At 49.1% G+C, this 14899-nt stretch overlaps 1 protein-coding gene and 1 long non-coding RNA gene across 3 annotated transcripts in view; both read left to right on the forward strand.

Moving 5' to 3' along the window:
• The first annotated feature begins 3827 nt into the window (after positions 1-3827).
• Positions 3828-14899, forward strand: part of RNF152 (ring finger protein 152) — a 73540-nt gene continuing 62468 nt past the window's right edge. Inside the window, exon 1 of one of the 2 annotated variants that reach the window (XM_032422766.1) lies at positions 3828-3890. The gene's annotated coding sequence lies outside the window, so the exon portion shown is untranslated. Of the gene's footprint in view, positions 3891-4823; positions 5255-14899 lie in introns of those variants that run through there. The other variant, XM_032422768.1, reaches the window with a different exon arrangement.
• LOC116643775 overlaps positions 7307-14899 on the forward strand; it is a 100827-nt gene continuing 93234 nt past the window's right edge. The window contains exon 1 of the long non-coding RNA XR_004301616.1: positions 7307-7771. This is a non-coding gene — a long non-coding RNA (uncharacterized LOC116643775). The remainder of the gene's footprint in view (positions 7772-14899) is intronic.

Raw genomic sequence — 14899 nt, forward strand, 5'->3', positions numbered from 1 at the left:
AGGAACTGGGGGCAGAGACCAATAAATATATTTTCTGCTATTTCACACAAATCAATTTGGTTTAAACTGTTATTAGTTTAGGAAGGATGATAATGTGTTTGGTTGAATATGCCTCCTTGGCTTATCATTGACAGCGTGTGAAAGCTGGCTCACCATGGGGTGCTACTTCAATGTTTTCAAACAACTTTACTGAGGTACGATTTACAAACCATAAAATCCCCTTGTTTTTAAGTGTGCAACTATTTCCGTAATTCGATTTCAAGATGCAGTTTTAATATATAAAACTCATACATGTTAAACAGAAAACTCACCCTCATTATTGGGCTGGATTAGGATCTTTAGAGGTTACAAGCATTGAGTAGGATTTGTTTGTTTCCCATCCCAATTCCCTCTTTCTTTCCCTTCTTCTCTTGTTTTTCTCCTTCTCTCCCTCCCTCTTCATGTGTTAGGTGCTCAGGGTAGAAGGTAAAAGATAATCCCTGCCTTCAAAGATCGGTAAGACAGTCACAAAAAGCCATGAAACAGATCATCACATTCTTTTTTTTTTTTAAGATTTATTTTTTTTTATTTGAGAGAATGAGAGAGAGAGAGAGAGAGAGCACCAGCGTGGGGAGGGGCAGATGGAGAAGGAGAGAGAATCTGAAGCAGATTCCGTGTTGAGCCCAGAGCCCCCTACACAGGGCTCGATCCCAGGACCCTGAGATCACAACCGGAGCCAAAACCAAGAGTCAGACACTTAACCAACTGCGTCACCCAGCTGCCCCAAGATCGTCACATTCTTTTGTGGAAGTGTCATCCCCAATAGAAGGGCTGTCCCTGGCCTTCTGGGGTCACATTTCTCTCAGCTCCATCGCAGGTTCTCAGAGATTTAAGGGCTCAGGCCAAGAAACATTTGTTGGGTACTGTGCTCAATGCTGTGGGTACAGAGATGAGTAAGAGCTCATCCCTGTCGGGATTTAAATGGCTTTCGTTCCACCTCAGGTGACTAAACATCAGTCAGTGTTACTGGTCTGACTGACCTTGTGACCCAGTCCTAGTATCTCAACCTTTGCCCGTGGGAAGTACAGACCCATCTCTTGTACCCCGTCTGATAAGGGCGACTCTCCCTGTTTACTGCCTGCCTTGCCCCCTCACTTCCTGCAGCGGGCTCCTCAGAGGGCGCCTTCTCAGTGGGGGACCCCTCCGGCCACCAAACTGAAATTTTAGCCCTCTTCTCACACACAGACTTCATCACCCTCTTTCCTGCTTGCTTTGCTCCCGTTTCCCTTTTCACCCCCCAACACACAATTCATTTTACCTATTATGTTGTATATTCTCTGCTTTCTCTATTAGAATGTGTGTTCTGTGAGGGCAGGAGTTTGGGTCTGTTTTCTTCTCTGCTCTGATCCGAGGGCCAGGTTCCCCGGTACACAGTCCACACTCAAGGAATACTTGTCGGATGAATTCATGAATATCTGATCTTTATCTTGTTCCCCAGGGCCAGAGCCCCTCCTGATAAGCCTCTCTCTTCAAGACCCCGGACGCTGCCTGGCCCCTTGTCTCATTCCCACCGCGGGCAGCGTTCTCAGTCTGGAGGGTGAGGCCAGAAGCTTTGGCCACGCTGCCCACCAGCTTGCAGCTCAGGCCCCGGCCTGGTCGCAGCTGCCTTGCTCCCGGGGCTGCCTCACCGAAGGATCTGTTCAGACATGTCATTGCCTATTCCTCCTGACTCGAACGGCTGCTGCCGCCCCGGCGCGGCCCCCGAGTAGTCTTAGAACTGGTCTATCCCAGTCTGCCCCAGTTAATTAACCTTCTCTACATGACAGCTTTACAAGACTGGACAGAAGGCAGAACACCCATGATGTGGCGTGAATTAAAATACCAGCCAGCGGGAATGAATGAGTAAGGATGGAAGTCACCCCACACCATGCTGAATGCTTGAATCCTCCCAAAGAATTATTTTGAAAGCAGCTGACAAAAGAGGTTCAATATTTTGGAATAATTACCGGTCCCTGAAATTAGCTTCTTAAAAGTAGTCTTTAAAGTCACTTCTTGAATAATCATAATATTTATAGGCTAAACGTTCCTAGTAAAATTTTGGGATGTGATAACTCACCATCCTATTCCAAGCTCCTGGTCAACATCAGAAGTTTTCGATACTCTCATTAGCTTCTCATTGAAAAAAAAAATTTTTTTTTTCTGCCCTAAATTTGAGGCCAAAAATAAAGACTCCTGAAGTCTTCTACTTCAAGTATACCTGAGGCTTTTGAAACACACATCTAGCTTTCACTGCTGCCAGGTGCACCGTGAGGCTATAACTTCGGGGAACAAAAGGACACGGGTAAGCCAAGTGAACGCTTTAATTAGGAGCCTAAGAGAGGACTGACAGCGATCAAGCTATAAAGCTATAAAGCTGTCTCTTGGTGACCGATTTCTGTATGTGCTTAGTGACAACACATTTGGAAACACTATGAACAGGTTTTACTTGAGTACATTTTGAATTTTAGTAGGTCATTCAGAGCCCCCTCGATGGTTTGCAGGGTTTCCTTTTCATTTTCTTGGCAGAAGCACTTCAATGAGTTATTGGGAGAGGTTAGAATGGGAGTTCTTTCTTTGTGGACAAGACAGCAGAACATAAAACAGCTCCATTCCAGCAGCCAGGAGGCTGCATGCTCTCTGTTGTTTGACTGGAGTTCCGGGCAAGTGGGTAGGCTTATCCTTACCAGAGTCATAGAATAGAGTTTTGGATCTTCATTCTGCATAGAAATCCTTTAAAAAGGCACCAAGGAGCATGGATACCATCCTCTACCAGCCACCCCCTCTCCTCCATTCCCCAGTTTTGCAGTCAACACAAGAGGCAAGAGACCATGTCTTTACATTTTCTTGGAGTAACTAGTCATTCTAAGCATGTTCCCTAAGGTAGAAGTTAGGTTTCAAGGTGGAGAATAAGGTGGGCCGCGGTGGTGCGCACCTGCTACAGAATCTTCAGGATTTGCACCTCTCTCTTCTCTACCCTCCCCGCCCGCACCCCCTCCCATGGAGCCAGGTGGGGGGTATCCATTCGGGCTTCTTTGGAAGCGTCCTCCCCTTCACAAAAGCAGGACCGCTCCCTGCTTGGATTACGTGAACTTTCAGGGGCAGCCAAAAAGTATCTGCGGCGACGCGGATGCCAGGGCAATTTCTGGAAACGCGACGATATCAACTCCCTGGCTCGGTCCCCCGGTCGCGAGCCGCACGCTGGTCCCCACCAGCCTCGGCCCCCACCCCAGCCCTGCCCTCCTGCCGGCTGAACGCGGCCCGGTCTCACACCTGATCGCCGCTCAGGTCCCCCCCCCCCCCCCCCCCCCCCCCCCCAGCCCCCCCCCGCCACCAGCGCGCGGTGCAGAGACAATGTCGAGGTCCCGGCCCAGGTTGGGCACTTGGGGCACGGCCTAGGGAGCGCGCGGGCCAGGGTGGGCAGCTCCTCACTCGGGGGCTGGGTGTGCGATTCCGGACCGACAGACGGACGTCCAGGACGAGCCGCCGTTAAGGGGGGGGGGGGGGTTGGAGGAGGTGGAGCCGCCGGGGAGGGGCGGTGCCGCGGGCAGCGGAGCCCGGCCTCCCGCCCCCACCCCGCTTCGGTGCCTTAGTCTGGGCGGTGACACAAAAAGCTCCCGCTTGGAGCCGAGCGCCTAGCGGCGGTGTCCGACCGGGAGCGCCGAGGGCGGCGGGCAGGTGGGGCGCCTCCCGAAGGACCGAGCCGGGAGCCGGGGCGGGAGGCGCAGACGCCGCGCTCCCCGCGCCCGGCCCGCAGCCCGCCGCGCGCGTCTGGCCGAGCGGGTGGCGGGCGCGCCGGGACCACCCCGCGATGCTGCTGCCGCCGCCGCCGCCGCCGCCTCTGTAGGGAGCGCCCGAGCCCGCTGCAGAGAGAGGTCGGTGACTTTCGGTTTGTTTCTCTGCTCTGCCCCTCCCGGGTCGGGGGCGGCGAGAGGGGCGCGAAGGGTGGGATGCCTTCGCCCCCACGGCGGCCGAGCCCGGAGCCAGGGAAGCAGCGAAGGGGAGCCGCCGCCTGGTGTGTTGGGGGGCTCCTTCTGGGCAGCGGATGGGGGTGGCGGGCCGCAGGGGTCCCGGGGAGGGGAGTGCGGGGCACAGCGGGGCGGTCCCGGGGCGCTGGGGAAGGGGGCTCCCTGGAGTTGCGTTTCTCCGGAGCGCCGGCGGAGTTGGGCTGGCGGCTGGGGCGGGGGAGCGGCGCTGTCGGCGGCTCCGCCGAGTCCTCGGATGCCCCCTGGAGCTCCAGTCCGAGGGAGCGCGTCTCGCGCCCGCGCCCGCGCCGCGCGCACCCCGGAGGGTGCACGTGCGCGCGCGCCCCAGCTGCGCCCCAACCCCGCACGCACCCGGGACGGTCCCCTAGCAAGCCCCTTGTCGGGCAAGGTCCCCACCCCCAGAAGTTGCCCTCGCGCGCCACTCCGCGGCCCCGGGACCCCTCTCGGGAGGAGAGGGAGCCGTGGCGCGCCAGATGTTGGGGGTCTTTTGTGCGGACCCACGTGCCTGGGGCGCTTGCTTCTGGAAGGGCAGCGGCAGGACAAAGCCGGCTGGACGCGTGGGACGCTGCACGCGAGGCGGCGGTCCCCGATCCCGCCTAGGGTGGGGGTGGGGCGGGGGGAGCGCTGCACGGTTTTGGAAAGAGTAGAGAAATCGGCAAAACAGTGACAGGGACTTGATGAGGGTGGCGGACAGGGGCGAGGGAGAGGATGCTCGCGAATGCAGCGCTGGTGTGTGTGTCTGGGAGGGTGACCCGGCGCCCCGCATTCCCTCATAACCCGGTTTACTAGTATATTTTGCTAGTGTGTCTTTGCCCCGAAATATTATTCTACGCCTTCTGGTGTTTCTCTCTTTCTGAGGGGTTACATACAGTTGCTGGTGGAAGCTCTACCACCCGAGGAGAACTTGGAGGCGGGGGAGACTGCAGCGGAGTGGGGGGAGGGGGTTATTTATCCTATAGAGACAATTAGGCAGCGTTACGCCCCCTCCGCGGCCGGCCGGCTCTCCACACCTCCGCCGCCTCCCTCCACCTCCCCGCGCACCCACTTCACCGCCGCCGGCCGGGGAGGGTGCTTGGATTTCTTTCTCTGCTACGCGAGTCTAACCCTTCCTGCGTGTATTTCACTGCAGGCTGAACAAAGCTCAGGCTCAATTGTGCTTCCTGCTTGTCAGCCTCTTGCCTCCCAAACGCGTACCATTTCCACTTGATGTCATCACGCAGAAGGGGGTGAAAGGGACTCGGTGACAGATTCAGGTAACCCCCAGCAGTCTGGGTAGCCGCCTGGGTCATTTGGGCCAACAGTGTTTGCACGGGGCTGTTTGGGTGGTTTCTGCATCACACCATTCCTTTCCTGTCTGTGTGGAAGAGCCGCGGGGGGCTGCTGATAACTCCTGGTTCTGAGAAAGAAATTGCAAATGACTTGAAACCTTCCTTTGAAGAAGTCGTTGAGGGCAGGGCGCCTTTGGGGTTGAATCAATTCCACCGGGTTTCCATTGATGGGAATTTTGATGTATTCAGTACATAGGCAATTGTATCTGAACGTGGGGTTTGGATAGATGCCTGCTTTCTTATCTGTAGTAATATATTTTGGCTTCAGTCTGTTCATGGATATCGCTTGTTGAAAAGGTATCATTGTAAGGCCGATTGTAAATTTGACCAGTGCTCAATTAGGGCATTGGTCAAATGTAGTAACCTTACGAAATAATGTCTCTCCTGCAAGCCTTCATTGTAATAGTGTTTGCAATATCAGGAGGGACATGCCAGCACTAAGTTCCTGGGAGGTGGAACAGAGGGCAGTTGGGGGAGCAGAAAGAGAACAGAGAAACGGCGCTTTGGTTAAGTTTCCATTTATATAGCTATGAACCATTAGGCTCTCAGGCTGCATTTTATCTTTAGGTTGTTGGTTCTTTTCCAAAAACTCTGGCCTGTTCCTTTCTTTCCAAGGATAGTTCTGTTTTGATGTCAACCTAACGAAATCTGGGGTTCTCTGGACGGGGCTCAATGAAAATGTCACCTTCAGACGTGTCAGATCACCTTGGCATTGGCATTGTCTCCTAGAGGGCAGAGTCCTGGCATCCGGCACGAGGAGCAGAAAATAAGAATGGTTATGGAGGTGGACTCAAGGTTCATCTTGTAGGAAGAAGGCATTGCTGAGGGCCCGAGGCTCCTGGTGCTCCTGCAGCGCGGGGTCTGTGGCAGATTCTCCCACCACCATTCCCCGCCCCCCCCCCCCCCCCCCCGCCATCCCTTGAAAAATTAAAATTTAAAAACTTGAAGGATTTGTCATTCACCTCTAGGGTAGTTCTGAAAGGTGACTTTAAGAAAACCTAAGTGACACTGGCATGTATCCTTCTCCTCGGAGCATCCAGGAATCACCAGGAGAAGTAAAGGAGGTATCGGGTCCCTGCTCGAACAAAGGCCACCACTTCGGGAAGATCAGATTCGTGATGGTGCTAGGACAGAGGGATTCTGACAAGTAATTTTTATGTCAGCAATAACGCAGGGTGTGTGCTGTGTTCCTGCAAGAGGAAAAGCCACGTGATGGGATAATAAGGAGTGTAATAATGCAATAGAAACAAAGGGTGTGGTTTTTTTTTTTAAATAGAAAAAATAAATACCTCACACACAAAATTCCACATGGGAAAACGGCTGCCTGCACATGTAAATGCACGTCCAAGAACAAAGATAGCCATGGTGCAGTGTTCGGTTTCACTGTGGTTTTAAATGGTGTGCAGGAATAAATCATAATAAAGTGTTGTATTGATGCTTATTTTGTTTTTTTTTTAGGTGGAGGCTCCCCACCCCCAGAGGTCTGCAGTAGTGTGTTTAGCTGTGGGTCGGGGGGGCCCTAGAGGGTTATTAGACCAACCTTTGCCTCCAGTGCCCAAGTCCTTTCTACAATGTTCCTTTAAGTCATTCAGCAGATGTTTATCAAGCACCTGATAAATAATAGGTTCTGTGAAAAATGCCAAGGGGTGGTGGGGGGGCTGTCTGGAGACATAAAGATGAGCCACCTTCGGGGAGCTTATGGAAGACCTGATTCTAATTAAGTTCAATGGAAGCCAGAGAGAGAGGAACAAAGGGTGGTATTGGACTTCTGAGGGAGGAGCATATGGTCATTGAATGCCTCTTTCATTGGGGAGATCACTACTTCCTAAGTGACTGGACCTGTTGTCAGAAGGTGACCTTTTCTTCATAGGCTTTAAACTCTGCAGCTGAATTCCACACGAATGTTTAGATTTCACTGTTGTTGAAAGGTCATTCTGTTTCATTCCTTATCCCCCTCAGAGTTGCTTGAACCTGTCTATCCTGTCTGCACCGTCTACATTGGAAAGAATTACTTGAATTTTGAAACAAACTCTGCTTTTTGGGTATTATCTGATTTAGAAAACAGATGGGGGACAGGAACTTTTGCAGGTTTCTCTCTTTTTTAAAGCAGCGATGTTATTGGCAATTTAGGTTAGGTTATGCTGCAGTAAGAAATCACCTCCAAATCTCAGTGGCTAAACACAGTTTCTTTCTTTCCCGTGCTGTGTGCCCGGCGTGGTCAGCAGGTAGGCCCTGCTTGTCGCAGTCACCCGAAGACCCAAACTGATGGAGGTGTGATCTTGAGTGTGCAGCATTGGAATGGAAACTAGAGGATCTTGCTGTATTAATGACATGATTGGGCCCAGAAGTGACTTATATTGCTTTGGCCAGAACTAGTGCTCGGACCCCATTGAAACCACAGTTCAGTATCTCTTGTCCTGCAAAAGGGGGAAATGGATAGAGGTGAGTGATCACTAATGACTTCCACAGGTAATGTGGCCCAGATGAGGTTACAAAGTGTCTTCCTGTGAGGCTGGCTCATGCTTTGTAGACATTGGGTATTACACAAGTATCACTTGAAAGAATGAATGATAACTATTTTGAAGAATCCGGTCCTACCCGCACATGGTATTTACTGATGTGTTGGTATTATATTTGCTAATACGATGGTACACTGACCATCAAATAAAAAAAATTATAATGTTCTCTCTTGTTGCCTGTTTTGAGTAGTTGTTTATTCTGATGTGATAGGCCGGGAGATGGTTCTAGGGCTAGTTCTAGGAGGTTCTGTGCTTAGCATTATGTAACAGAGCTGTTACTTACAGACTTTCTCTCCCTCACCATCTGCCTCTTATCTAAGACTTCCTGAGTTTGTTTGGACAGCCTGGGGTAAGAAAGGAGTTGCAAAGGGGGGTGGCCTCCTACAGCAAAGATTGCAGGGCCCCAGAGAAGACATCGAGGGGGCCCGAATGTGTGTAGGGTGGCCTTGGGCCACCCCCTCGTTACTCCGATGTTTAGAAAAAGCACTTTGGACAAGCGACGTTTTCTGGTCACGGGACCAGCAGAACACCCAGAGAGTTCTGGGACATTCATGCCCCCATCAGCAACCATGTCGACAAGGAGAGTGGTTAAGTTTTAAAGCCTGCCTTGTTGCATTTTCCCTAAAAATAGTTGGGTGCCGAGGAATAGGCATTGCAAGGGGCAGCGGATTAAGTAGTTGGTGGCCTGTAGAGAGATTTTGCTGTCGGAAGTGCTGGTTCCTCAAATATCTTTGTTCATGTTGTGGTAAACGTGTGCATGGATTAGAATTTTTAGGATCTGAGAAGTACCTTCGGCATAAGTGTGGAATTTAACAAAATAGTGTTGCTTCTGGCTCAGTAATCACCTCACTCGCTGAAGTCATTTTTATAAAAAGAGCTCTCCCTAGACAGGTGATACGGTGAAATGACAGCTGGTCCCTGAGTCACAGTGACTAGGGGACATCAGTGTTAGCCGAAGAATGCAGAGGCTGCCCTCTGCTTCCCCTGAGTGACAAAATACTGCACCCAAAGGGAGGGAAAGTGGGAAATGAGTGGCTGAGAAGCCGGCAGGGAGAGCCAAATATAGCCCGTCCACGACCTCCAGGAAAGAATCGGGGTGCGTGTGGTTGGGCTGAGGGCGAGGCGCAGACGGGGCAGGAGGGAAAATGATGCCCTGAGGGACTAGTCTCGAAATATATTTGGGAAGCTCCAAAAGACGTTTCTGTGTTTTGTTTGGCCTCTGAGGGCCCACCACTTAATTAATTTCATAATTAGTCAGCTGACCAGGTAGAGGATACTTGTGGAGTGAATGCTGTGCCTGGCCCCAGGCGCCGTCGAAATGTCCAGAAAGCCAGAGGGGAGGAAGGTGTGGGTTTTCCTGCTCCTTCCCTCCTGACTTTGTGAGCTGCCCGGTGTTCCAGGAGTCCAGCTAAGTGATTGAGATCACCATTTGGATTAAGTACTCGTTTTATGTTTAAGGATTTTGTATTCCTGGTTGGCTTGCTGTCATGGGAAGACCTGAGGCCAGCAGCTGCGTGTGTGACTTGTTTCTCCTTTGGGTGGCCCTTGAAGCCTGTGGTTTTCCAGCCTAGGCCCTTTATGGCTGCTGAGGCCCGGAGTACATTTTTTGTAGAATCGTGGGGGCTCCTCGTGATCTACTGGGAGCGGAGGGCGTGAGTACGGCAGGATGTCTTATTTGCCACTGGATTTGTTCATCCCCACATACGTAAAGCTCGCTGCAAACATCCTGCCTGCTAAAACTTATTCTGACATCACGCAGGCTTCCTGGGCTACCAGACTTCATGCAGGGAAGGTATTGATCGAATGTGGCTGGGAGGGGCAAAGACGTGATGAAGTGGGGTCTTGGGGCGCCATGTTCTGTGCCCGTGCTTTCTCTCTAGTCCCTCCGACCTACCTCCCAAGGAAATGTAGCTTTCCTGCCTCACTTTCCATTTATAAATCCAGAAAAGCACATTTAGTACACTCCTCACTGAGGTTCTACAGTCATTGATGAGATTTTGGCAAAAGCTTTGACAGATACCGTGGAAATAGGGAATGTTCTTATGAATATTGGGATTCTGCTGATTAACAGATGAACGGTCCCTCCTTAGTGACAGTTCCCGTCTCCCTTAGTGTCTGTCCTCACCACCGTCTCCCACCTGAAGACTTTATTTCTCTCTGGACTGTGAGAGTGGGTACCCTTACCTCCTGGCTTTCCCACCCCAATCCGTATGACAAAACGCTGATACCCTTGGGACAGTAGGCCATTGTAAGTGTGCATTCCCTTGCTTAATACTTCTCAGTGGCTTCTGTCTTTTGGGGATGGAGTTCATATTTTTTAGTCTTCCCTTTAAGGTTTTTCCCACCTAGACCCAGACTTCATGTCTATCCCTGACTTTTGCTCTGCCTGACTTTAAAACACTGGATGGTGAACCCACAAGTCCCCAGAAATGCTTTGCATAGCCTGTTTAAAATTCTGGAATATTCTGTGGCCTACGATGTCCTCTCCCTATATTCTGTCAATCAGGGTGTGACTTGACTCTTATAACTCTTCTAAAAAATTTAACTTTGTCACTTTAGCCCATAGCAATCCTTCACTCCTCCAGAGTTCTCTGGTAAAATTACCTTCATCTCTCATTTTGTTCAACATTCATTCATTCTACAAAGGGCACTTATCATAGGTGGTCTTGTATTATCACCCAAGATTGAGTGGTCTCTTTCTTTCTTTCTTTCTTTCTTTCTTTCTTTCTTTCTTTCTTTCTTTCTTTCTTTTTTATTTGAGAGAGAGTGAGAGAGATCCAGAGAGAGAGAGCACGAGCAGGGGAGGGGCAGAAGGAGAAGCAGACTCCCCACTAAGCAGGGAGCCCGATGCCACGATGGGACTCGGGGCTCGATCCCAGGACCCTGGGATCATGACCTGAGCGGAGGGCAGATGCTTAATCGACTGAGCCACCCAGGCGCCCGTCTTTTTCTTTCTTTTTAATTGCAAAGAACAGAAACCCACTCAAGCTAGTTCAGATAAAGGGTGATATACTGAAAAGATGTCCCAGGATGTGAATGGGACTTTTCCAGTCACTGCTCAGCTGGGGGAGAGGGTGAGGGATCTAGTTTCCTCCAAGGGGGCCTTGGAGCTGGTGGATGTAGGGACTGAAACCAGCAAGATCTCATATCTCTTGCAGGCTCCTTAGAGATGAATACTGGATGAGGTTTGAACCTATTTTGTATTCCCCACTGTGTTTGTACAACATAAGGGCTCAATAAATACTCAATCGTTGATGAATCTTTGACAGCACAGAAATGATTTTGACCTACTGATAAAGGAATTATAGATGCTTTTGGCCTTAGACTTAAAGGAAGTTAAGAAGAAGGAAACTTTTTTCCCCCCTGATTTTATTTATTTATTTATTTGAGAGAGAGAGCACGAGCGTGAGTGGGGTGGGGGAGGAGCAGAGGGAGAGGGAGAAGGACACTCCCTGCTGAGCGCAGAGCCCAACACAGGGCTCGATCCCAGGACCCCAAGACCATGACCTGAGCTGAAACCAAGAACTGGATGCCCAACTGATGGAACCACCCAGGCACACCGAGGGAAACTTATTTTTAAGAGCTTCCCCTACTTGCATTAATAATGATTAAGTATTGAATCAAATTAGAGTTGCCAGGCGTCAGTACGCATTTCAGTAGTTGGGAAGTGAACATTCTAACAAGATGAATTGTTATTGGTAGTCTGTTTTTCATCTTCTGTTTGTCTGCTTCTTCCAAAACAACAACAGACATCTGGTTTGCTCTACCTCTTTTGATTTTGGAATACTCGTTCCCAGGATAGAAACCCTAACCCTTGGAATGCTTGATCATTATGGATAGCGTTATTAGGAAAGAGGAAATGTGTTTAGCTGCTTGGAGAAAATGGCCACGGATACGTTAACATCAAAATAATGTTCTCAGTTTGAGGGCTAATGAATGGAGCTGAGCTCAATGTCTCAAAAACAAAGTATTTGGTGTGATATTCTTTTCCAGTTGTATGGCTCTGGGGTGGGTTTGTAAATTGCTTCCTTGCAGGTTAATATGAGGTTAAAAGTGGTTGGAGAGAATGTGGGTAGACCTCTGTACCTCGTCTGGAGAATTTGCCCCTTTGTTGCATGCGACATAAGGATCATGGTCATTGTAAGGGAGTGATAGCTAATTCAACCATCCAGGTAGAGAGCCATCTTTATCTAGGGGAAGTACTTGTCCATCTGGTCCTACTCCATCATCTTAACACTTGAGAAACCTAAGGTAGGAATCCATCTATTCACCTCTGGTGATGGGTAAAATAGCATTTGAAATACTGAGAACCAATGGCTCAAACCCTGTATTAGGTATAAAATTGTATATTGTATATATTAAATTGTATATACTAAATTGTGCCTGCTGTTTACTAGGCACAATTCTGCACAATTCTAAGTAACACCCTTGCCTTGCCTTAGCTTAATGTACAAACTTAACTTGTAATTATTTGGTTTTCTGCCCTTTTTTTTTTTTGAAGTGGCAAAGCTGAAAGGGGACAGAATAAAAGAAATGTATCTGATACTCTTCTCTGTCAATTCTTGATCTGTTACCGTACATACCCGTCTTACCTGATCCTAATTCAGTTGAGTGATTAAAAACCTGGAATTTTTGAAGCAAGATGGGTTTGGGTTCAAGTGTTGGCTCTGCCGTAATGACGTTGAGTAAATAAGGTCTGACTGAGCTTTGGTTTCTTCACCTGGAAGATGGAGGACAACCTCACTGAGTTATTTGAGAGTAAGTTAGATCTTTGCATAAGGCGCTTAACGTGTTGCCCTGTGCATTGTAAATGCTGCATTGTGGTGGCTGTTATTAATGTCCCTTTTATTCAGCATCTACCATCCACCAGTTGTGGTGTTGAAATCTGGAAATCTCGGGATGAATAGTTGTGCTCTACCCTGAAGAAGCTCTTTAACTAGCCATGAAGATAACCACATCCAAAGAACTACGGCCTTTGGCGTTTTTATGAGGATTTCCTTTGTATGTCATGTCATCGGAGTCTTGTCACTGGAGAGTCTTTGTAAAGCTTTGCTTGAATGGTGTGGAGTTTAAGATGATAGTCCTTCTCAGGAGGAAGCTGGAGGAAGCTGAGAGGCTCTGGGACAGCCTGCAAGCAATCAGGCCTTCCTTCAAGAGCACCAGCCTCCTTTTTCCTGTGGCCTCCCTCCTCCCAGGCTAGGCAAGCATCTGGTTTCCAGGGTCTGGTTTCTTGGGGGGTAGGATGACCCACTGACTCAGCATGTCCAGGAGGACTAAGAGGATACCTGCGTGGAGGGACTTTCTGTCTTAAAACCAGAACGGTCCCAGGAAACCTAGCATCAGTTGGTTACCCTACTCAGGGGTCCTGCCCTTGTTCTGGGATTGTTTTTTTGGCCCCCTGAAGCAGCCTTTGTGGACATTTCACATGGTTGGATAGGCAGCCATCCTCAGAAAAGAGGCAGGAGAGAACAGGGCTGGATAAGCCTGGCTTTGTCAATCCTTTTCTTTATGAGTATGCTTTTTGGAATAGGATCTTTATTATTGTTGTTCTTTTTATTAAAGAAGAGATCTCTTGAGCACAGGCAAGAAAGGCCACTAGACTATACAATAGGACTGTAAAGTTGGCGGGATCTTTTAAAAATTCTCCTTAAGCCATAGTATTTGCTGTGCCTGGAAGGGATTTTGTACGGGGTTTGGTACACAGTAGACATTCAATAGATACTTGTTGAAGGAATGGTGGAATTTAATCTTGAGGAAAACTTTGAGAGCTGGGTTCCATTTCAGGGCTGGGTTGCTGATCGTTGCAGGATTTCAGGCTGGGCCCTTGGGTGGCTACCTTGGAAATGCATGGCCCTCTATCTGTTCTGGGTTCCTTGTTGTGCTGCTATCTGGAGTGTATTTATGTATCAGCTTAGGCTTTTCTTGACCGTTTTGTTGTTGTTGTTGTTGTCTTTCTTGGTGGAACCATGTGACACCGGCTGATGCGTTGCCTTGTCTTTTGTTTGCAGCTAGGATGCTTCTGGAACGTGCACATGTTGTGAACATAACGGTTGCGTGATCGAGTGCTTGTGTACACACTGCCCAGTGTTTTCCTCCTCGAGTTAAGGGCGCGATTTCCTGATGAGTCTGTTCATTCCAAGTGGGGGTTGGGAAGGGAAGCAGGCCTAGCTCCATACTACTGAGTGGAGATACCTGGAGCCGGGCTCCAATTGGCCTGCATTCCCTCTTTCTGAATCTCCATTACTAACACATGGGGTTGATGGCAACTGATAAGGCCCTGGGATAAGCCACAGATTTTTCTGGTCTTTAGCTGATGCCTCCAACGATAACCCTTTGTGTTCTGTTTCTTTTTGGGAAGTGTAACTATTTATCTGGGGATGTTAGGACCTGCAGCAAATTGCCAGAAACAGTAATTAGTTTGCTAGTTCTGCAAACCCCATGCGCATAGCACTTGGGGGCAATTGCTAGACATTTACGTCACTCTTTCAACTCAGATTCCTGGGTAATCACCATGCACACTGAGAAATCATACTCATTTCGGTTCCTGATAAGCCAGATTTCTTCACGGCCTGTTGCTTCACCTGAGGAAAAGGTAAATGGTTTGTCTAGGGAAGGGGGGGGGACAAGCAGAATTCACTTTATAAATTGCCCTTATTTCTACACACAAATACTAAATATTAGTTGAAAGAGTTAGTGGGGTTTTTTTGGTTTTTGTTTTTTGTGTTTTTTTACAGAATCACACGTTTATTTTATTTTTTCCCGAACAGCAGAATCAGAGCTATCCAAAATGAGTCGTTCACACACCTTGAGTTTATGTTAAAATAATAAACGAGGTGTTTGAGAATTGGATCTTAGGGCAGTCATTCTTCCCAACAAGAAGTTCTTTGATTTGCAAGAAAAAATGTCTTCACCAAGAAGTTAAAAAGAATATGTGAGGTTTTACCCCAGATTTACTACATCTTATTTGTGGAACCTGTCCGTGGAGGTGCCAAACCCTGTCTTTAATGTGCTCCTTAAAATAACATTCTCTGGAATCAAGGCCAGTCTGGAA

This window comes from Phoca vitulina, unplaced genomic scaffold (assembly GCF_004348235.1).
Source record: "Phoca vitulina isolate PV1807 unplaced genomic scaffold, GSC_HSeal_1.0 scaffold27, whole genome shotgun sequence".
Classification (NCBI taxonomy): Eukaryota; Metazoa; Chordata; class Mammalia; order Carnivora; family Phocidae; genus Phoca; species Phoca vitulina.